This window comes from Entelurus aequoreus, linkage group LG05 (assembly GCF_033978785.1).
Source record: "Entelurus aequoreus isolate RoL-2023_Sb linkage group LG05, RoL_Eaeq_v1.1, whole genome shotgun sequence".
Classification (NCBI taxonomy): domain Eukaryota; kingdom Metazoa; phylum Chordata; class Actinopteri; order Syngnathiformes; family Syngnathidae; genus Entelurus; species Entelurus aequoreus.
The window spans coordinates 54797367-54820683 of NC_084735.1; the positions used below are offsets into that span (position 1 = coordinate 54797367).

The following is a 23317-nucleotide window of genomic DNA, read 5'->3' on the forward strand; positions in this document are numbered from 1 at the left end:
TCTACTTGCCCACATATTATCCCACTGAATAGAGTGTCCAACCAAGGAATCCACCCATTGTTGACTCAGTTCCTTTATTGTTTTTTATTGAGTACGACTGCAAATCCGCCATGGGTCCAAATATAGTTATGAGTGCCCATCACTTTGATAGAGAAGGTGAGAAACACTATTGATGCCATCGTGTTATGCATGTAAAACTATGATTATTCTCTATAAAATTGTGTTCATGTAGAGTATTTTGGTGTTTGAAAGAAATGAATTGTATATACAAATAGTTATTTACACCTGCTCAGTGGCCTAGTGGTTTGAGTGTCAGCCCTGAGATCGGTAGGTCATGAGTTCAAACCCCAGCCGATTCATACCAAAGACTATACCAATAAAACCCATTGCCTCCCTGCTTGGCACTCAGCATCAAGGGTTGGAATTGGGGGTTAAATCACCAAAATGATTCCCGGACGCGGCCACCGCTGCTGCTCACTGCTCCTCTTACCTCCCAGGGGGTGAACAAGGGGATGGGTCAAATGCAGAGGACACATTTCACCACACCTAGTGTGTGTGTGACAATCATTGGTACTTTACTTTAACTTTAACAATTAATTACAAAAGTATTGTTGTTTTTTGTATGATTCGGTCCTCCGCAATTATCGCTGTCATTGTCCTTACCTTCAATTAAACTATTGATGTTTTAGCAGTTAGGCCCCAATCCAGTGGTTTTATTGCCGCGGCGTAATGATGCATAATGATGTGGAGCTTGGGGGGGCGGGGGGGATGAGAGTCTCCTCCACATTCTGGTCCTTCTTCATCTCATCTTCACTCTGGAAGAAAGTACAGAAAGGATGTCTGTGACACTCAGAGAGGAGAGTGGACAATTATAGAGCGGATGATGCTGTGGCGGGAAGGAAGGTGTTTTGGGCGACTAATGAGGGATAGAGATAGTGGAAGGTTGTCTGGCGTGACACAATTATCACACGTAGACTTATCTACACCAGGAAATCCAGACTACACCAAGACACTCCCAGACACTCTCACTGTGCACGACTGCACCATTACCCCAATGTTCTTTAAAAAAACAAAACATGAATTTCTTGCCACTAACAATAAGACCTGTGCGCGAAATAGTTAACAACATTTTACCCTGACAATGGATTGGATTGTTCGGGAAAGAGTTCATTATGTCCTTTTTTTTGAAATATCAAAGTTTCTTCTTACAAAGTCAGACTCAGGCAAGGTCAGAGTGTCCACCCGCCCACTGGACACACTTGACGACACACCAGGAATGTCTTGTGTGTTCATGCATGCGACCACAAAAACGCTAGTGCTTCTTCCCCTCCTTTTTCGACATAAGCTTTCGAAATCACTAACTCCAGTAGTGATGCAAAATGAGGAACGCTGATGGCTAACAAGAAGGTAATATGCTGGTACCTTAGGATACAAATTTAATTGGTTCCGTCACTCAGCTCGTACCACGACAAACAAAGTGTCACCCTTTGGAATGCATTAAAATTGATTAATTTTAACACATGACATGCCTTTTAAAAAGATAACCAAATGTTTAGATAGAATAAATTGTATGACTCGAGCAAATAGTGTATGTTTTATGAAATAATGTAATAATAATGTGCAGCAATTACTGGAGATGTGAATCTTACAACAACTCATGGTTCAATTCCGATTCATGGAGTCAATTCAGAATCGATTCTCAATTCAGCACAATTCTCGGTATCGCAATATTTTATACAATACAAAAATTATAATAAAACCTTTTTAAAACAGGTTACAAGCTACAAAAGCTTCTTTTGGCTGCTGACGCATGACGTACACGCACAGCGAGTCAGTGCAGAGATAACCTAAAAATGTATTCTTCATTTGTATATATATATATATATATATATATATATATATATATATATATATATATATAGTCGAGGTTTCTGTGGTTTATCCGTTATACAATGCTCAATACCGGGGTAGAGCGGAATATACGTTAGGTCAGGAAAAACCGCAGAGGCTATATCATCCCTACAAGCCTGTTTCGCAGTTTTCCCTGCTCATCAGGGGATTTGGAATATGGATTAATCATGATTATTCACAGGTGATGACCTACATGCATAATTAAAATTTGCTTATTAAAAGACCCCAATATTTGTACACAAATGCAATTTTATTGTAGGAAATGTCATCCAGGAACGTTTTTATACGTTTTACTTGAATGCATGTCATTTTTATTTGCACAAAACCTTTGAACTGTTCTTCTTCTAACTTCTTTCAGGCTGTTTTTTTAGAGTGAAGTCGGAGTCGCTTCACACATTTGTGTACTGACGTATGCATTGATCTGATCACTGAACATAAGGTAAAAGAGCTTAGATGCTCAAAATAAATTGCATATTTAATCTAAATGTTCATCATACATGCAATTTTTTATGATTAATCACATGAGTTAACGCATTAATTTTGACAGCCCTAATTTTTTTCTATTTCAATTGTTGAAAATTAATACCGTAATCGATTTAGAATCGAAATAAACAGAATACATAGGGATCGTGGTTTGGATGCGAATCCAATTTTTTCAGCACCTCTAAAAAATTATAAGAAACCTTTTCAAAAACGCACGCTCCTCTTGACTGCTGATGTATGAGGTATATGTGTAGCTAGTAAGCACAAAGTTGGCCTACAATTTAAACAACTTTTTTTTTAAATGGTATTTATTTAAAATAAAAAATAAAAAAATCGCAATTTGGCTGTGAATAGATTTTTTTCAGCAACAGCTTATCCATATTTTCATTGATACATGTCTGTTGCTTAGATGTTATTTTAGCGTCCTTGGCTGGCGTTATCGACTCATCCTGCCTCAGTAAAAACTAGCAGCGCTACGCTCCAGCTGCTTCACTAAGTGAGCTAGCTACACGCTTTGTCATGTTTTTAATGATTTATTTCTTTATTTCAATGAATATCATCCACTTTTTCTTCTTTTCAGTGCTGTCCTTCACACTCACTTTCTTCCTATGCTTGGAAAAATACAGTTATTTCCATCCCTGCATATAAACTAATGCTAACCAGTGTTTTAGTCAGATTTTACAGGGTTCACTGTGACATTTGCAATGCCAACTAGTGGTATAGGGATGCTCGTAATCCTGATGTTTGCTTTAAACATAAAGCATAACATTTAGCCGAGAGACAGCTCGTATCCCGAAAAACTCGTAAGAGGCACTCGTATCCTGAGGTACCACTTCTACAAGTTTTCAAATGATTTGGTTTTCATAAAAAATTTGCCTTTACATTCAAATTTTGTTAACATAATGGTTATTGTTAGCATAGTCTGTTTTGTATGTTTTGTATCCAAAACATACAATCCCATATGTTGCCTACTTAGGTAAAAGTGATGTGAAACCTTCATTTATGTATTATTTATTCATCAATGAAATGTATTTAAATGGTTTTCTGCATGTAAAACAATAATTATTTATTTAAAAATGTGTTTTGTGTTTATATTTTTGAGTGTCTTGGACTAATTAATTGGATTCACATTACATTATTTCTTATGGGAAGATTTGGTTCTTTTGGAACGGATTACTAAATAAAACAAAGTACTTTGCAGCTGCCTGGTGGCCAAAGGGTTAAAAGGTTCCGTCTGTCTCAACAATTCTCTGCCATATAGGTCACATTCAAGTCTCAGACAGGACAGACCAACCTGGAAGACAGACGACAATTATCTCGGCCCGTTACAGTTCAATAAGTCCATCAAGCTGAGAGCCAGATACCACGTTTCCCTGGCAACGCCTATGAAGTCAATCACGGATCGGGGGGCGAAAGAAGGGGAGCTAATACGAGACAAGAGGAGGCAGCAGGGCCTGCAGGACCAAGAAGCAATGCTTCTGAGTCTTTTGTGGACACTACAAAACACATAAATGTTTTAAAAAAAAAAAAAATTCAGAGACTGGTGTGAAAATATTAATGCTGAAAGATGCATGTCGTAATTATTAGGTTTTTAGGGATGTATATTATTATATAACATTTGTTTCCTCCTCTCTCCACAAACAAAAACCTATACTGCAGGGGTGTCCAAACTTTTTCCACTGAGGGCCGCACACAGAAAAATTAAAGCCTGCGGGGGCCATTTTGATAGTTTTCATTTTCAAATCATAACAAAATATATGGATTTTGGTTTTTTTTTACCTTTAGTGCTCCCGGGGACCATAAAGGGTCTAAGTCATTAAAATGTTAAAAACAAGTCAAATTATTATTTTTTATTTTTTATTTAACGCTTACAGTAAATCTCTACAGTATATCAACTTTAGGTTGATATAAAATTTAAAAAAACAAAAAGGTTGAATGCCTTTTCTGTCAAGACAACTTTGTTTTTTATAATAAAACTGAAATATGCAGTATTTCTCCCACTGCCCAAAACATTCAGAAAGCAACGTTTGATGTGAAGTAATTAGAGCCTTAAAAACATAAATAATGCATGACACCATTGATATTAATTCATTGTTATTTTTGAGTAATCACAGTCAAAAGATAAATAAAATCCCATTAAATATATTTAGGATACAAAAGGTGCCCCACTCAAAGTGATACATTTGTATTAGTTTTTTTTTACTTTCAACACTTAAGTTACGAGATCAACTTCAAATATATCTGTAAATTTTACGTTTGAACTATTATTTTGTTTGTTTTATGCTCTTTTGTCAAAGAAAACGTTGATGTTTTTGTATGGCAACCACACAATATATGCAATATTTTCCACATAAAACATTTTAAAGTGAAATATTTGAAATAATTGGAGCCTTGAATAGGTCAATAATTCAATTATTATTATTATTGTTTTTTGGGGATTTTTTTGAACAATGGCAAAAAAAGGAAAATAAAGATAGACAAAAGAAAAAAAACAGCCTGCATGGCAGCTTTGTGTCAACATTGCAACTTTTTCTAGTTAGATTTCACCTCATTCTACTTTTTTTTAATGTTTTTTATTTATTTTTGCAATAGCATTTCTAGAATGTGTGGCGGGCCGGTAGACAATTAGCTGCGGGCCGCAAATGGCCCCCGGGCCGCACTTTGGACACCCCTGCTATACTGCCTGCATTCCACGCCACGGCGGTCCCAAACAAATCCCACAATCCTTTTCTATCCGAATAGTTAACATTTTTATATATACTTTATATACATTTTTTAATTAAAACATGCCAAGGGTTTTTGTTTGAAGTCTTGGTTACTGTACAAACATTGCATGTAGCAAACTAGTCTCTTATCATTTCGCGGAACGGAGTGCGAAAACAAAGAATCATGCGTTGGTGACTCAGTCTCTGTACTTTGTTTTTATTTAGTTTTTTTTCATTGAGTTTATTTGGATTATTCCCATGTCACCACCTACATGTCATTATCTCGCTATCATTCACTTTCTTTGTAGCATAGCTTTACTGTTTAGCAAACCAAAGTAAAGTCCAACTCGGAATGTACTCATTTGAAAATGTACATAACACGAGTATCATGGTTATTATTGTAATCCCGGTAATGTTGAATGTGCTCAAAGAGTACTTAAACGGACACTAAAATCTTTTAACCAATTTTTTTTTTTAAATGTGTCTTGTATTCATGGTGGCATTTAAGCTAGCCAGCCAGTACCGCGCTAGCTGCTTCTGTAGAAAATTTGCAATAACAGTTTGTCATAGTTTTTTTCCCGCTATTTTGGATTATACCGGTAATCGTTACATCCCGAAGTCCAAAACTTTTCGAATAAGATTCACAAACCAGATTCAAAATGTCGCAAAACATTTTGTTGCGCGAGTCTCAAGCAGACAGTATGAAAGCTACTTTACACAGCTGCTGTCTTTCTGTTGTACTTCCGGAAGTTTTTTTTGCCCTCCCAAAAGAAGGGGTTTTCCGATACAACTTTTTCATTTACGATACAATACTGATATTGGAGCCATGGGAATAGGCCGATACCAATATATATCTGATACAGGATCATCATGAATCATACATACCGGTACTTATGTTATTTTGTAGAGTAGAATGTTAGAAAACTGCAATGAGGTGGCGACTTGCCTTCCGCCCGAATGCAGCTGGGATAGGCTCCAGCCACCCCCTGTGACTCCGAGAGGACAAGCGGTAGAAAATGGATGGATAGAATGTTAGAAAAGGTTTGATCAAGTGAAATTAGTCAAACAGAAAATAATGGTAGGCATGAAAAAAAACAACTAACGTATTTATTATTAACTGCCTGGAATGGACTTATGCTGTCTTTATGTTGAAGCGGGGCGTTTTTTTGGCAACACTTAGTGGTCCACAATGATTTATCAAGGTAAGCTCATGATGCAGTACGTTGAATGATACGGACATGTTTGTTACTGAATACTTTCTAATACGCTGTTTCAGACTGCAATATTGTTCAATTAAGGACGCGCAGTATGTATCTAAAAAAGGTTCATTATGTCTTCTTATTCATAAACTTTTCAATTGTATTCTAGTCAGACTACCTGGTTGTCCACGCCGATAGGAACAGCTGATAGGTGACACGTCACAGTGGTCAGGGCACCCTTTTGAAGAAGACTGCAGATGACAGTCGAAACTTGTCAGGTAAAAATTCTATCCATTGTACCAAAAATATTTTCTGACTCAAAGATCATTGAAAAGTACTTATTCCGTATGTCTAGCTTTTGTGCCATGGTGTGCTTAGCTGTTGTGTAGCTGCTAGCTCCTGGTAGCCTATAACCTACCATGATTACCTTTTATAAATGACTTGACTGAAATACAAGAAAAGAGCAACTTTGTGTGCTTATTGGAGAACATTTAGACGTTAACGAGCTGCCCAGCTTTGCACAAGTAAACTGTCTGTCTTGGAGATTTTATAGGGGTCCCCAAACTTGTCCAATTTGTTCGCTCTACAAAATTATTTGCCTGTTATAGTTTTTATATTATTAATGTTTTATCATTTGTAACCAGCGCCCCCATCCCAAATGTCTGTGCTGCGTTTGTGTTAAGTTAAGTTAAAGTACCAATGATTGTCACACACACACTAGGTGTGGTGAAATTTGTCCTCTGCATTTGACCCATCCCCTTGTTCACCCCCTGGGAGGTGAGGGGAGCAGTGGGAAGCAGCGGTGCCGCGCCCGGGAATCATTTTGGTGATTTAACCCCCAATTCCAACCCTTGATGCTAAGTGCCAAGCAGGGAGGTAATGGATCCCATTTTTATAGTCTTTGGTATGACTCGGCCGGGGTTTGAACTCACAACCTACCGTTCTCAGGGCGGACACTCTAACCACTAGGCCACTGAGTAGGTGCTGGTCTGTGTTGCAAACATTTGTTTTAACTATTATAGTTTTTATATTATTATTGTTTTATAATTTTTAGGTTATTACGAATCAGAATCTGATTTATGGCCACGTATGTTTAACACACAAGAAATTTAACTTGGTGGACTGTGCTCTTGTTCAATGCAAGAAACAAAGAAAAACACAACTACAAGAGAGCACAGTACTGTGCACATCTTGGTGTGAAAACAAGAGGGAAACATTAAATAAACATAAAGGACATAAAATACATTAAAGAAGCACAGAGCTGATGCAATCAGCTGCCACTTAAGAGGCAGTATTTCTACATGCAGCTACAAAATTAAAATAACGGGGAAAAAAAAGCAATAATACATGCATTTTCACCATGCATAGACAAACAACAAACTAAAAAAAACCCAAATAAAACACAATTTCAACACCCACATACGGCCAGAAAGAAGGAACAGACCCAACAAAGCAACGAAGAGAGCCTACTCCATCCAAGGCTGTCCATTAGCTCTCGGCCAATGTCCAGTCAATGTCCAGTCCAGTTATTGGCCAAACGTTAATAATAAAAAAAAAATTATAAGAGTCAAAACATTTGTGGTAGCACATACAAATTTGACATGTTTTGGGAGGTGGGGGTCGGGAGGCTGGACATGAATGATAAAACGTTATTTAAACGTTATTGGATGATATCACTAGTTACAAAATGTATTTTAGAATAATAGTAACGGCACAAACGAAAATGTTCACAGCACAAACAAATGGAAATATTACTTTAATATTTGCAATGGTCACACAGGTCTCCACTCCGACTGTGTCTTCTCCCTGCCAGCCATGTTGTAGGTTCCAGTGCTTCCATGTTAAATCTACTGACAGATATAAATTCCAATTATACGCTACTTGGTATCAGAAATGGCAACAGCGAAGGATGAATGTGCATGTACGAGCAAGTCAGCCCCACAACAAGACGATAGAGAAAAAGGAAAGAAGAAAGAAAAAAAGAGAAAGGAGCATTGTGTGACACGCTATATATTATGTGTATATTTGTATGCAAGAGCCTATATGTCATTTGATGAACATTCATGTTGGGAGTTGTATCTCCATTTCACCACGAGGGGGCATTTCCGCCTTACTCAGTTATTGAAAAGGCAGGTAGTCTTCAATTGCTGTCAAAGAAGACAACAGATGCTACTATCTGCCTCAATTAATACGGGTTAGTAATATCTGAAAAACATACATTGTTGATTTAATGTGTTTATTATAAAGTACAAGCAGGTACTGGTGAAAAGTTTGATGAGAATTCTATTACAATTTGTGTACTTTTGAGGTCGCTAGACGTGACATAATCTCTTTTGCGACATTGTTTAGCTGAGTGAAAGTAGTGTGATTTGTCTAAGAGTCTCAAACTTCATTTACTTTTGACTCCCTGTACATTATAAAAGTCTGTTATGTGTCCAAATGTTTTCAATTGTATCTCTATGTGTTAAAATACTAGCTAAATGACATTTTGGGATGTGCTATTCCATTGTACTTCATTACCAGTGATGCTAAAATGAGAAAGAGAAATGTAACTGTTAAGATAAAAGTATGTTTATTTAAAGCATTAAGGTTGAACATCTAAGTAGTCATTTTGGCTAATAGTATTTCCATTATTGCATATGAATATCAGCTGAATGGACTCAAAGGGGAATGTTTTGAGTTGGTGATTTGATATGACCTGATTTAGAATGTAAAAGTGAGTGAATGGAAAACAAAGAAAGAAAGAAGAGAAGACAGCGAGAGAAGACAACAGACGCTACTATCTCCCTCATCAATTCTTTGTTTGTTACAGAACTACACACACAGAATCTGTTTACGGGCCTCACGTAACAATTACAATTACAATGGGACTACAATGGCAGACACATGCAAAGCTCTTCGGGTAAAACTTTACCATATATGGAAATATCTGCTGATGTCACACTAGGGGAAAAATGTCACAAATGGGGCAAATTTAAAACAAATGAAAAAGGAAGTATGAAGGAAGAAAAGAATGCAAAACAAATATCATTGCCATGCCTCCATAGTTGGATTTCACATTTTCAGGAGATATGCAGATCACAAATACACAAATACAGGTACCAATAGGTAAGAAAAGTCGGTTTGTAATAGGTCCCCTCTTATAATTTTTTTTTTTTGCCCATATCAGAACAATATGAATATAATAAAACACCCTTTTATTTTGAGTGCAAGTAGCCACCCCCCTAACCCCTAACCCCCAAGGGTTCCGATCGGCCTTTTACAGTGTTAATCGCAAAATCTGTTTTTTTATGCATCCTAAAAGTGTTCACAATAATCACTATATTCTGCAGAATACATGAATTTGGTGTGCATGCACAGCTTTAGACCAATGAAGGTAATCACTTGTCCTCATCTCCTTTAGGAAAAGGGACAAACATTCCCCTTACTGTGCTAGCAAATACCGTATAATTCTATAATGGGGAAAATATAAATATGTATCTCTATGAGTGGCACTACCAGTCATATTCTTTATTGGATTGCAAACTAAACGGAATTGGCTTTGGTTCTGCAGAGGTGGATTTAGTAATCAAATGTACATGTTGTTGCACAGGTGCATGTGTGCAGAGTCATCAGTGTGTGTGTGTGTGTGTGTGTGTGTGTGTGTGTGTGTGTGTGTGTGTGTGTGTGTGTGTGTGTGTGTGTGTGTGTGTGTGTGTGTGTGTGTGTGTGTGTGTGTGTGTTCAGGTGGCTGTCTGGCCTCCTGCCGCAGTGTCTGGAAAATCAGACACCGCCCCCCACCAACCACCCCACCTTCCACCGCTATCAAGCATACCTGACACCCCCTCTCCTACACCTCCTTCCCCCTCACCCTGCTGTGATAAGAGATCCCATGAACACAAGCGGCACACACACACACAGACACACACACACCCGCGCACACACACGCACACACACACGACAGCCAGACAATTGGTGCAAAGCAAAAAAGAAAAAAAAGAGTATTTATAACAAAGCACGTGCGATTCCATTTTTTTTTCCTAAATCCAAACGTGGGTAAAAAACGCTGATCTGGCCTTATTTCTTTTATCGGTGACCAATGTGGCAACGCATTGTGCCACAGGACCACCTGGGAACAATGCAATGTCATCTGCAGCAACGAGAATCTTTACTTTATCAACACGTATATGTCGAAAATGTGTTTTTTTTCTTGACTCATCATGACCTATAAAAACATGACTTGCAAAGAAAATTCCCATTTCTGTCATTTTTCCACATATATGAATACATAAATGTACTCAAAATAAATATGCAATAGAATAATAACAAACAAAAACTATTAACTTAATGAATTCAAGGGACTGTTTGCAACATTTACACAGATAACTTTCCAATGTAATAACAATTTGGATTGCGAACGTTAGCTGTCATTGAATGTATATTCTATCACAGTGGTGTCAAAGTCAAGGCCAGCAGGCCAGATCCGGCCTATGAATGAATTATCTATGGCCCCCGGGATGATTTTTGATTAGTATTAGAACCGGCCCGCAGGCCACAGCCGCCTGCTGCTGTTTTGCACGCACCAATACTCCATCAGTCTTGGCGCTAGGAATTTTCAAAATGCGGTCAAAGGGACCCCATCAAGTCATAAAAATGGGGTCCCACAGTACATTTTTGGGATCCCACTTTTTTGTAACCGTTTTGAAAACAAATGATAAGTGTATGCATTATCCTTTCTTTATGTAAAAAAAGGGCATCTCTATCCTCCTTCAAAACCGCACTAAAAGAACACCTCCAGGCAACTTCAACCCTAAACTAACACCCTCCCTTCCACATCCTACCTCCCCGGATTGTAAATAATCAAATGTATATAATCAAATGTAGATTCTTATTATTATACTTTCTGATCTCTCTCTCTATGTCCACTACTTGCTGTATATATCCTACCAAGTCAGTCCTACACTGTTCCAATGTCCATTTCTCTGATGATGCAATTGTTGATGACTGAAGTGTTGATATCAACCAAACCTAACCCTAACTACAAGGATCTGGCCAGAGTCAGGTTACATAAACGTTACTTAATGCATTAAAAAAATAATACAAAAGAAAACACATTTTTATGCATATGTAAATGTATTCGGTTATAAACATTCATTCACTTTCTTCTTTCCTTCATGGATCTAAACTTTACCGCTGTCAGTATTTTTTTCTATATTTTTATTGTAATATTTTCAGCATGTGTTTGTTCTATTTTTGGCCAAAGTAAGACAAAGAAAACAATCTAAAGTTGTCTTTATTTTGTAGTTTTAATGCCATGATTTTAATAGTCCGCCCCCAAATTGTTGGTTGTTTTTCTTGGGCTGCTTTTGTATGTGTGCACGCGCTCCCTGCACGTGCGTGTTGACGAGACCGGGTGAATGACTGTCGTAAACACTAATCATTATATTCGGGGCGCGTAAAAAATTTAATTACGTCAACTTTGTAATTGTGAAAAATATAGACAATTGTCAAACAAATATGTTCTGTTAAATCACTGATGGTAACATAAGCTAGCCGGTGGTGTTCTGTATCTTTTTTGCTATGAATAATGTGACTGGAGGAAGTTGTAAAAAAGTACCTTTGATATATTTATGGGGAAAATACATATGTTTTAACACTTAAGAATCAATTTAAAGTAAACTAGTGATAGGTATACCAGATAAAATACATTTACAAGTTGTTGTTGTTTTAAATACTACTAATGTACAAACCCTGTTTCCATATGAGTTGTGAAATTGTGTAAGATGTAAATATAAATGGAATACAATGATTTTCAAATCCTTTTCAACCCATATTCAATTGAATGCACTACAAAGACAAGATATTTGATGTTCAAACTCATAAACTTAATTTTTTTTTGCAAATAATAATCAACTTAGAATTTCGCCTATAACAATCCAGATGGTTCTTTTCCTCTTTGGTCCGGAAGACACGATGTCCACAGTTTCCAAAATCAATTTGAAATGTGGACTCGTCAGACCACAGAACACTTTTCCACTTTGTATCAGTCCATCTTAGATGAGCTCAGGCCCAGCGAAGCCGACGGCGTTTCTGGGTGTTGTTGATAAACGGTTTTCGCCTTGCATAGGAGAGTTTTAACTTGCACTTACAGATGTAGCGACCAACTGTAGTTACTGACAGTGGGTTTCTGAAGTGTTCCTGAGCCCATGTGGTGATATCCTTTACACACTGATGTCGCTTGTTGATGCAGTGCAGCCTGAGGGATCGAAGGTCACAGGCTTAGCTGCTTACGTGCAGTGATTTCTCCAGATTCTCTGAACCCTTTGATGATATTACGGACCGTAGATGGTGAAATCCCTAAATTCCTTGCAATAGCTGCTTGAGAAAGGTTTTTCTTAAACTGTTCAACAATTTGCTCACGCATTTGTTGACAAAGTGGTGACCCTCGCCCCATCCTTGTTTGTGAATGACTGAGCATTTCATGGAATCTACTTTTATACCCAATCATGGCACCCACCAGTTCCCAATTTGCCTGTTCACCTGTGGGATGTTCCAAATAAGTGTTTGATGAGCATTCCTCAACTGTATCAGTATTTATTGCCACATTTCCCAACTTCTTTGTCACGTGTTGCTGGCATCAAATTCTAAAGTTAATGATTATTTGCAAAAAAAAAAATGTTTATCAGTTTGAACATCAAATATGTTGTCTTTGTAGCATATTCAACTGAATATGGGTTGAAAATGATTTGCAAATCATTGTATTCCGTTTATATTTACATCTAACACAATTTCCCAACTCATATGGAAACGGGGTTTGTATGTAAAAGATGAGTGATGTTACATATTTTACATTGTTCATAGTAATTGTTAATGTCGAGTAAATGTCTTATTTGTGGTACAACAATTATGCTTTGAATTGAACCAATAACACATAGTTATTGAAAAAGCATATCGACAGTGACAATTATTAAGTTTCATATTAGCATTTTTGCTACAGTGACAAATAATTCCTGACAGGATTTGCATAGCAATTTTAAGGCTGAAAGACCTACCGTATACCAATATTTTATTAACTCGTTTCATTGTTTCATGCAGTGAGAACAGTTGTAATATTTGACACCTTAATAAATCATTATAATTGCTAATATTCTTAAATGAGATTTAATTGTAAAACAAAAAAAAAAGGTTTTGGAAATGGCCTAGCTTCCTGACACGCCACCATTTTGGGGCAGCTATATCGATCCATCCATCCATTTTCTACCGCTTGTCCCTTTTGGGGTCGTGGGGGGTGCTGGAGCCTATCTCAGCTGCATTCGGGCGGAAGGCGGGGTACACCCTGGACAGCTATAACGTGGCATAAAAACCACTACAAAATGTTTCCTAGCTTGTTTCATTGAATATAGTTAAAACAATTTAATTGTAATACTTGACACTTTATCAAAGTAATAGAAATGTTAAATTGCTTTAAAATTAGATTTAATAGCAAAAAAATGAGATTTTTGAAATGAGCTTACATGGCCCACTACCATCTTGGTGCAGCTATAGCCAGGGATAGTTACATGACAGCCACAGCAAAATGTTTTGCTCCTTGTTTTATAAGAATGTATTAAAGAAATGTTGTAAAAACATCCATCCATCCATTTTCTACCGCTTGTCCCTTTCGGGGTCGCGGGGGGTGCTGAAGCCTATCCCAGCTACACTCGGGCGGAAGGCGGGGTACATGCTGGACAAGTCGCCACCTCATCACAGGGCCAACACAGATAGACAGACAACATTCACACTCACATTCACACACTAGGGCCAATTTAGTGTTGCCAATCAACCTATCCCCAGGTGCATGTCTTTGGAGGTGGGAGGAAGTCGGAGTACCCGGAGGGAACCCCCGCAGTCACGGGGAGAACATGCAAACTCCACACAGAAAGAAGCCGAACCGGGGATCAAACCCAGGACCTTCTTTTTGTGAGGCACATATACTAGTTAAATTGTAATATTTGCAGTGATGGACAGGAACAACATTACATCTATTTACGAGTTAGAATGCAAAAAAAATAAAAATACATCAGTCGTCATGTCTTTCACAACGATTGTAAACGATAGGCAGAATTCCAAAGAAAGTTTAAGAAAATTTAGTGGACTTAGTAGACTCATGCTTGTAGATTTTGACTTAGACGCCATTGTAGTGCAAGCCACTGTTTGTTTGTTTGTTTGTTTGTTTGGAGTGACAGCCTTCACGCTCTTCTTCTTCTTTTCTCACACTACCGCTAAGCTACATTTTCCAGTAGCTTAGCTGTAGTTTACCGTAGCTACTTTTTTAAGGAGTAGCTTTTCCTGTAGCTTAGCTACTTTTAGACCCATGTAGCTAGGTAGCTTACATAAAAGCTACAAAGACAGAAAATGGACTGTGAATCCAGGCCAACATAATATGCAGACAATACAATAGCCAGGATGATTGAGAACATTCATACATACGGAGATAATCCATGATGATTGGTTGGTGTTCGTATGATGAGTCCCAATTGGCTAAGGTTACATTACGGACTAACCAATCAGAGGTAAGATAAGGCGGGTCATTGAAACTAGTAAACAAAATCATAATAGACACGCACTTATGTCACATGACGTTGAGGGAGTCGGAGAAAGAGGGACGCTTCAAGCTGATGACAAAAAAACAACAACATTTGAAAATGGCAGAGGGATTCTCTCCCACGGATTAGATTTTTCCTTTAGTAATGATGATGACTTGCAGGAAACCCACAAAAATGTGTGTCCTTAGCCATACTTAGACGTTTAGAGAAAACAATGCTCAAAACTTTAGTTTTTAGTTGTTTACTGTGTAAACCGAAATCATAACTCCTCTCTTCATCTAAGACATCCAACACAAAATTGGGAACACACATTAAGGTGATTGAGTTCAATAAAAGTTTGACTGCACATAACCATTACTAACTGTTCCCAAACAACACACAAGTCATTGTTGTTGTAGGTAGAGAAAATTAATAACAGCCAAAGAAAAGGCAAACCAAAAAAATACATACAGTGGGCTGAGGGGACCCCTAGAGGTAGTTGTAGGGTGTCCCCAGATAAATGACAGATAGTTAATAGTAATTGACCCTTATTGGTCCATTTGTGCACTCTCAGTTACATTAATTTTAATATTACACATGTGAGCCCATAGATATACATGTCGTTAAATGTAGCTTTGATGTAGGATAGCTTCTCCGGGGATAGCTTCCCCTGTAGTTTAGCTACATTTAATCAAGAGTAACTTGTAGCTTAGCTTACTACATTTTCCAAGTAGTTTGCCCATCACTAAATATTTGACACCCCATTAAAGAATTAGAATAACATGTTACATGATTTTAAAAATCATCTTAAATGGTGGAAAATAATCTTGTGGAAATGAGCTAGCTTACCTGTCACCCCGCCATTTTTGGGTCTGCTCCAGTATATAGTCACATGACAATCACGCCAAAAAGCTTTGTATCTCGTTTTATATCATTTAATTGTTGTCATATAGTAAGAACACAATTTTTATATATTTGGCACTATATAAAATCATTACAATTGTCTTTAAAATGAGCTTTAATGGCAAAATGTAATTATTTAGGAAATAATGTACAATAAGGCCGCACGACCATTGTAGGTAAGCCATAGTCACATGACACCCACTCTACCCACTTGGTGACTTGATGATTTGAAGACTTTTAAAGCGTTTGTATGGGTTAAACGTTAAACGTAACAAATTCATAGAAAAGTGCATCTTTTAAAAATACACATTTCCTCTCTTGTGGGGCTAACAAAAGACAATTGCGTCAACATGTTTATGAAACATACTGAAAAGGTCAACAATGTAAAAGCCAATGAATTGACTATTCTTTTCGCGGATGCCAAACCGTCTTTCCTCCCATGCGAGCTGTCAGAAGAAGTGTTTAATACAACAAACGTGACTTCCAACAAAGTTGCCGGTGTTCAGGGTTAGCAGAGTACGGTAGGGTGAGGCTTATTGCATCCTTGGCAGGCTGCTTTGCTTTGTTGCTGTTGATGATTTCATCAGTGGGCGTCTGCGCTGCCAGACTTGACTGCGTGTCAGACGGTCGCTAATAAAACTGTCTGGCTGTTTTGTGGGCGCCGCATCTGACTGCTCAGCACTTGTCGCACTGTGCCTGTGCTGCTTGGTATTCATGGGGGCACGGCGGTCCTTCCCGAAGCGCACACACTGATCATTTTGGCATCCACGTGGCTCGCCAGCCAACCCAACGGGATGCGGGGACGGGCAGGAAAAAACCCAAACATAATTACAAAGCAAAATTGGAGACAATGGGAAGGGTTTTTTAAGATAGAACTGACAATGAGCTGGTAACCAGGTGGAGGTATAAAACTGTGGAATACCATCACACCTTTCAACAGATACTGTTAATACTTTAATGTTGTTAATGCTTTTAAATAGCTCATGTCATATCCTAACCTATTTTAGTTGTTTTAACAATAAAAACCCTGAAATGAATCCTACTAAATCATAGCCACAATAATTGACATTGATATTTTGTCTATAATCAACCTACTCTCATTTTTATTGATATGATTAACTTCTTTATCATATTTTCCGGCATGAGAAACGGGTATTGGGGTTGTTTAACTCAGTTATAATATTTGGTAAAGATTTATAAAGAGTTGGTGGAAAATAAAATGTATAGCGTGGTCAAATGATTAGATTTTTTAATCAGATGAATCACACTTTTGAATTTGTATTAATCATGATTAATCACAGGTTATTACTCGCTTACTTAGTTTAAATCAACTTAAAAAAAATACCCAAATATTTGTACAAAAATGCAATTTTATTAACAGAATGTCTTTTTTTTTATGTTATAGGCTACTTTAATGCACTTCTTTTTTGCTCAAAATTTAGGTAACAGTTTTATCTGATCTAAGTCAGACGTTAAATTTGGGATTAATCACATGATTTACCTCGTTATTTTTGACAACCCTAATAAATAACATAATAAACTTAACTGTAAAATGTTTATGTATTATGTTTTTTTTTTTTTTATCAAGCAAGGTGTTCTGCACGTTGATCTGATTGCATATATAATAAACACAATTTTAAAAGACGAATATAAACTACCTTGAAAATAGTGTATGTTGACCATCCCCGCTTCTTAAAATAAACTATCATGATCAGAAATTCAAGTAATTTTATTGTCATATCAGCACACATTAGATGGCATGAAATTTAGTACCTGAGGTTTTATATATATATAAAATTGTTTTATATATAAAACAATTTTGCCAGAGGCAGTTCACCTTGGAGACCTGCTGCGGATATGGGTACGGCCTGGCGCGAGATTTACACCTTCATGGGATTTTATAAAATCCCCTGAAAAGCAGAGATACCTGCGAAACAGGCTTGTAGGGATGAAATAGCCTCTGTGTTTTTCCTGACCTAACGTCTATATATATATATATATATATATATATATATATATATATATATATATATATATATATATATATATATATATATATATATATATATATATATATATATATATATATATATATATATATATGTGTGTATATATATATATATATATATATATATATATATATATATATATATATATATATATATATATATATATATATATATATATATATGTGTGTATATATAGATAGATATATGTAAATATTAGGGGTGTGGGAAAAAATAGATTCAAATTTGAATCGCGATTCTCAGGTTTTGCGATTCAGAATCATATTCTCATTTTTTTTTTTTTTTTAATTCATTTATTTTTCTTTCTTTTTTTTTTTTTTTTTTTTGTGTTTAAATTAGTCAATCCAACAAAACAATACACAGCAATACCATAACAATGCAATCCAATTCCAAAACCAAACCTGACTGCAATAAACAGAGCAATTGAGAGGAGAAACAAACACGACACACAACAAACCAAAAGTAGTGAAACAAAAATTAATATTATCAACAACAGTATCAATATTAGTTACAATTTCAACATAGCAGTGATTAAAAATCCCTCATTGACATTATCATTAGACATTTATAAAAAAAATAATAATAATAATAAACAATTGTGACACAGTGGCTTACACTTGCATCGCATCTCATAAGCTTGACAACACACTGTGTCCAATATTTAATAAAATAAGTCATATTTTTGGTTCATTTAATAGTTAAAACAAATTTGCATTATTGCAATCAGTTGATAAAACATTGTCCTTTACAATTATAAAAGCTTTTTACAAAAATGTACTACTCTGCTTGCATGTCAGCAGACTGGGGTAGATCCTGCTGAAATCCTATGTATTGAATGAATAGAGAATTGTTTTGAATCGGAAAAATATTGTTTTTGCATCGAGAATCGCGTTGAATCGAAATTTTTTTATTTTGAATCAAATCGTGACCCCAAGAATCGATATTGAATCGAATCGTGGGACACCCAAAGATTTGCAGCCCTAGTAAATATATACACATAATGTATGTATATGTATGTATATATATATGTAAGTATTTATATAATACAAATGCTATTATGACAGGATATAAATAGAGTAGGTTATGAATAGCATAGTTCGATATTATCAGATTATAAATAGAGTAGAAAATATAGGAAAATATATTACAATCCAAATATAATGCATGTCAGCAAACCGAATGAAAGCCAAGTTCAGCACAGTTGGAACATGTTTTTTTTTGTATTTTTTTTGGGGGGGGGGTTCAGAGAAGATCAAACCCTTTTACAGCATCATCAATGGTTATGATTATGCTATCAACATATTATGCAATACGGTACATCACATTTTTCCAGTTTCTCATTACAGCATTTCTGAAGGAGTAGGAAGAAGTAGATTGTATTTCTTTCATAGCCATTTCTAACCCATTTGTTCACTTCCTGTGCTCAATTTGAAACAGAACCAATTACCTAAATAAGTAAATACATAAATAATACAGAGATATCTTATAAAGAACGAGTTGTGGTTCATATCCTTGATTCAGTATGTTTATCAGGATTGTTCTTCCTTTTATTTATGTAAACACTGACACTTGTTACAGTTTCTTAAACTGGATCAAATTAAGTGCCAGTTTAGAGTCCTTATCCTGACTATACTTTATTGTGTATTTTATTTTCTATAAGAAAAATAATAAATAATTTACTTAAAATTCACACTTTAGTGGTGTTCCTGAGGGCCAATCTACCGAATTTGTCTTTTTTTTTTCTCCAACTTTAAATCTGATACAACTACTCAAAATGTGTATTGGTCCATCTCAGACAACTTCATTACATTTGTGTACAAGATTCCTAAGTTGAAGATGACTCATTTGAGTAACAGGACTGAAAGTAACATGAGTGAGTTTTTAAGCGTAGAATGAGATATGACATGTAACCACATGGCATTCATACTAAAAAGCCCATTATTGTGTTTCAACAACAACAACAAAAAAACATTTAAAAGATAAACACATATCATCAAAAATATTTAGGTAACAAGAAAGTGTAGTCTTATTCAAAATATGAAATATGCAAAAACATAAATGAGTGCACTTGCTTTTGATTTTTCAATGCCTGCAGAGGATGTGAATGATGCAATTTCCTGCAGACCATGTGACTTAGAAAGTAATATTCTGCAGTTTTTGGAGCAAGTTATTTGTTAAAATAATAGGACTGAGTGAAAACCCAGAAAAAACACTAACATGTCCATTTTTAATTTTTTTTAAAAAGAAAAAAATACAGTTAAAATAATGAACACAAAAATATCCCCCTGTATTTAAAATATCAGGGGTGCTGTAAAAAAATAATAATTTGCATCATATCTCGACTCTTATTTATTACGATACTGAATCGAGTCAACATTTTCAAGAATCAATTTTTTCAAATTTTTTTGGCCATACCCACGCTTATACAGTATGTTATACATCAACAGCCAAAGGAAGCTTTTGTAACCGGTTTTATTATAATCTATAAACCAAGCAATATACAAGTGCAAGAATCTGAATGGAGAATTGATTCTGAATGGAATAGTCACAGCAAGAATCTGAATCACTTTGAATCTGTGACTTCTTTACATCCCTAAAAAATATATGCGTAAAATGTGAAAAATAAAAATAAATAAAAATATGTGAATAATTTAAATCATTATATTTCACTGTAAAGTGAAATATAATGACTATTTCTTCTATTTTTGTATTAAATATGAAATCAGATGAATATGCAAGACACTTTGTTGAATAAATTGTAAAACATTTGAAACCTGGGAATTTTTCAATAGTTTCAAATTGGAAGAAGCTGTATTGTAACTTTTGGCATTTGTGTGTTTTTTATTTTTATTTTTTAAGGATATGATCTTAAAAAACTTAACAGACGGTGATTTGGAGCAGCAAACTGTAGCGTCTAAATTGAGGTGAGTGGAGATACCAACTCTTGGTTGAATCCTGATGTGTGGTACCGTCCGAATTAGGGCTGCAACGATTAAATTGACGAGAAAAAAGCTTCCATTTTTTAATTTAGATGCTTCGATTAATCGTTTAATGAGTGTAACTAATAAAAAAGGATAAAATTTGGACGGCATGGAGTGCCCGGAACTTTAATTACGCGAACATAGTGTATGTGTTTGTGTGTGTGTGTGTGTGTGTGCGTGTGTGTGTGTGTGTGTGTGTGTGTGTGTGTGTGTGTGTGTGTGTGTGTGTGTGTGTGCTGTGTGCCGGCGAACAGCTGAGAGTTTATAGATATATATTTTTATTGATGCACACATTTTAAAAGTGCAATTTAATGTTGATAATGTGCATGTATTAGAAAAAAGAATAAAGAAAAATATGTATTAATTTCAACTATTTTCCCTAAAATATGCATTAAAGCTATAAGGTGGGTTGTATCCAATTACTCGATTCATCGAACTAAAATAACCGATAGCTGCAGCCTTAGTCTAAATCAGAAAAGGGCTAGGAATATTAGGGGTTTTGGGGAAAAAAAAATAGATTCACATCCGAATCGGGATTCATATTTTTTTTTAAATTGATTTAAAAAAAAAATCATTTGAAAAAAAATTCTTTGCGTCTGCACATACAGTATACGCCATACATCAGCAGTCAAAATCATATTTTATTAACCCGTTTGAAAGGGTTTTATTATATTATATATACCAAATAATATTTTGCGATGAATCGTGTTGAGTCAAGAATCGTTTTGGCTCGAGAATCAATTCTGAATCCAATTGTGAGTTGTTGTAAGATTCACATCTGTAAGGAAAATGTTTGCAATAAAATTTCACATGGAGCCCCTGTCATTCATTAACTTGTCATTTTACTTGTGCTCATTCACACAAAACGGGGCCTCCCCACGGATGACGGGGCCCTACGCACAGCGCGTGATCTGCGTATAGGGAGGGGCAGCCCTAGTGGCGACAAACGGCAAACATCCACGATCCTGTGAGCCAATAACATGTCAATAAAAAGCCGAAAGTCGAGTGTGCCCTCCGCCCACGTCCCAAGAGCCTAACCTGTGATATTGTATCAGGAGAGCTCACAAGTTAGGGTCTCAGGGAGCAGGTGAAGTACGACAGAGTCTACTGAGGAGACGCAGTATTTGCATAAACATTCTTCTTCCAGTACTCGCAGTAGATTCTTGTCTATAAAACATCTCCACAGAACATTGCCCTCGTGTGACTTCTAGTAGGACATATTTGAAATGAAATTTTAAAAAAAGGGTGGTGGAAAATGTTTAGAACTATGCCGAGTCTCGGACCAACACACAACCCTGCCGTGCGCTAACAAAAAAAGAAAAGAAAAGGAAAAGCCCAGCAGTCAGGCAGCCTCTTTGTCCTCCAGCGCCGCCTGATCATCAGTCTACATTTGTCCCCAGTAGGACGCGGGACGCGCCTGATGGACCGCAAACGCTCAAACGGTTTATTTCTAAACGGCTCGGTGACTGGAAAACATTTTAAAAAAGAGATCAAGTTTGACTCCAGCGAAGCTTGGCAACTTGCTTCTTTCGTCAATTTCAGCCTTTAATCGCCTAACTAGCAAAGGAGAAACACGACAGTGGAAATGAAACATTCCCGTGTCCTATAATGTACCCCAAACACCCCCCCCCGACCTCCCCACCCCCATAACCCCCCCACCCCCCGCCCCACCTGACTGCATCCGCCATCCCTCCACGCCCCCCTTAAGGGGTGAAAAATAAATAAATCTGACTCTCTCCTCCCTGGGGAAGGCCGAGCAAAGTGTCGGCTTCCGGAAATGAACGTCGCTCTCTTCTTCTTCTTCGCCTTTTGTTGTCCTCTTTGGAGCTGTGGCTGAGGAAGAAGAAGAGGAGAAGGAGGAGGAGGAGGAGGAGGAGGAGGCAGCAGCGGGAGAAGAAGGCATGAAAGGGAAGATAATGTGATGAGGACAGGGGTGTGGGGTGGGGCTGGGGGTGGCCGGTTGAGACGTCTGTGGGAAGTCATGGCCGGATGCAGGTCAGTGAGGTGGGAACCCCCCCCCAAGACCCCCCCCACCCCCCCTTCCCCCATTGCATCACTCCATCGCAGCATCTTCACTACCACCTCCAGGCATGTCGAAACACTCCTTCCCACCGCTCCCGACTTCCTCCAGCATCCACCACAACGAGCTCCCGTCACCCCGGTAAAGAAAAAGCCCCCCCAAAAAAGCTCCCGCCACTAGCCCCCGCCCCCTCCACCTAATGGACTGCTCTCACCCCTCCCATTATGGCAGCAGGTCAGTCAGTACCTGTCTGCTTGGCTCTCCTGTCTGCAGCTGCTTGCCCAAAGTGAGCTACTGCAGCAGGAGTCTGCAGCAACAGCCTTGCTCTTTCTCTCCCCTCCTCTCTCTCGAAACACACACACACACACACACACACACACACACACACCCTCCATCCAGTCTTTGTTGGCGAACACATTCCTCCCTACGCTGATCAATTTCTTGTCCTGTCCAGCGATGCTCAGACAAACACGGATCCCAGCGGTTCATCACAAGGACGTGCAAACGCCAACCGATGGATTACGACTTGAAATTGAGTGGAAAGT

At 37.1% G+C, this 23317-nt stretch overlaps 1 long non-coding RNA gene across 2 annotated transcripts in view; it reads right to left on the bottom strand.

Annotated features, from left to right (window-relative positions):
• Positions 1-23317, bottom strand: part of LOC133649781 (uncharacterized) — a 175596-nt gene that overhangs the window by 27647 nt on the left and 124632 nt on the right. For both annotated transcript variants that reach the window (XR_009826147.1, XR_009826148.1), the window contains exon 3: positions 664-815. This is a non-coding gene — a long non-coding RNA (uncharacterized LOC133649781). The remainder of the gene's footprint in view (positions 1-663; positions 816-23317) is intronic.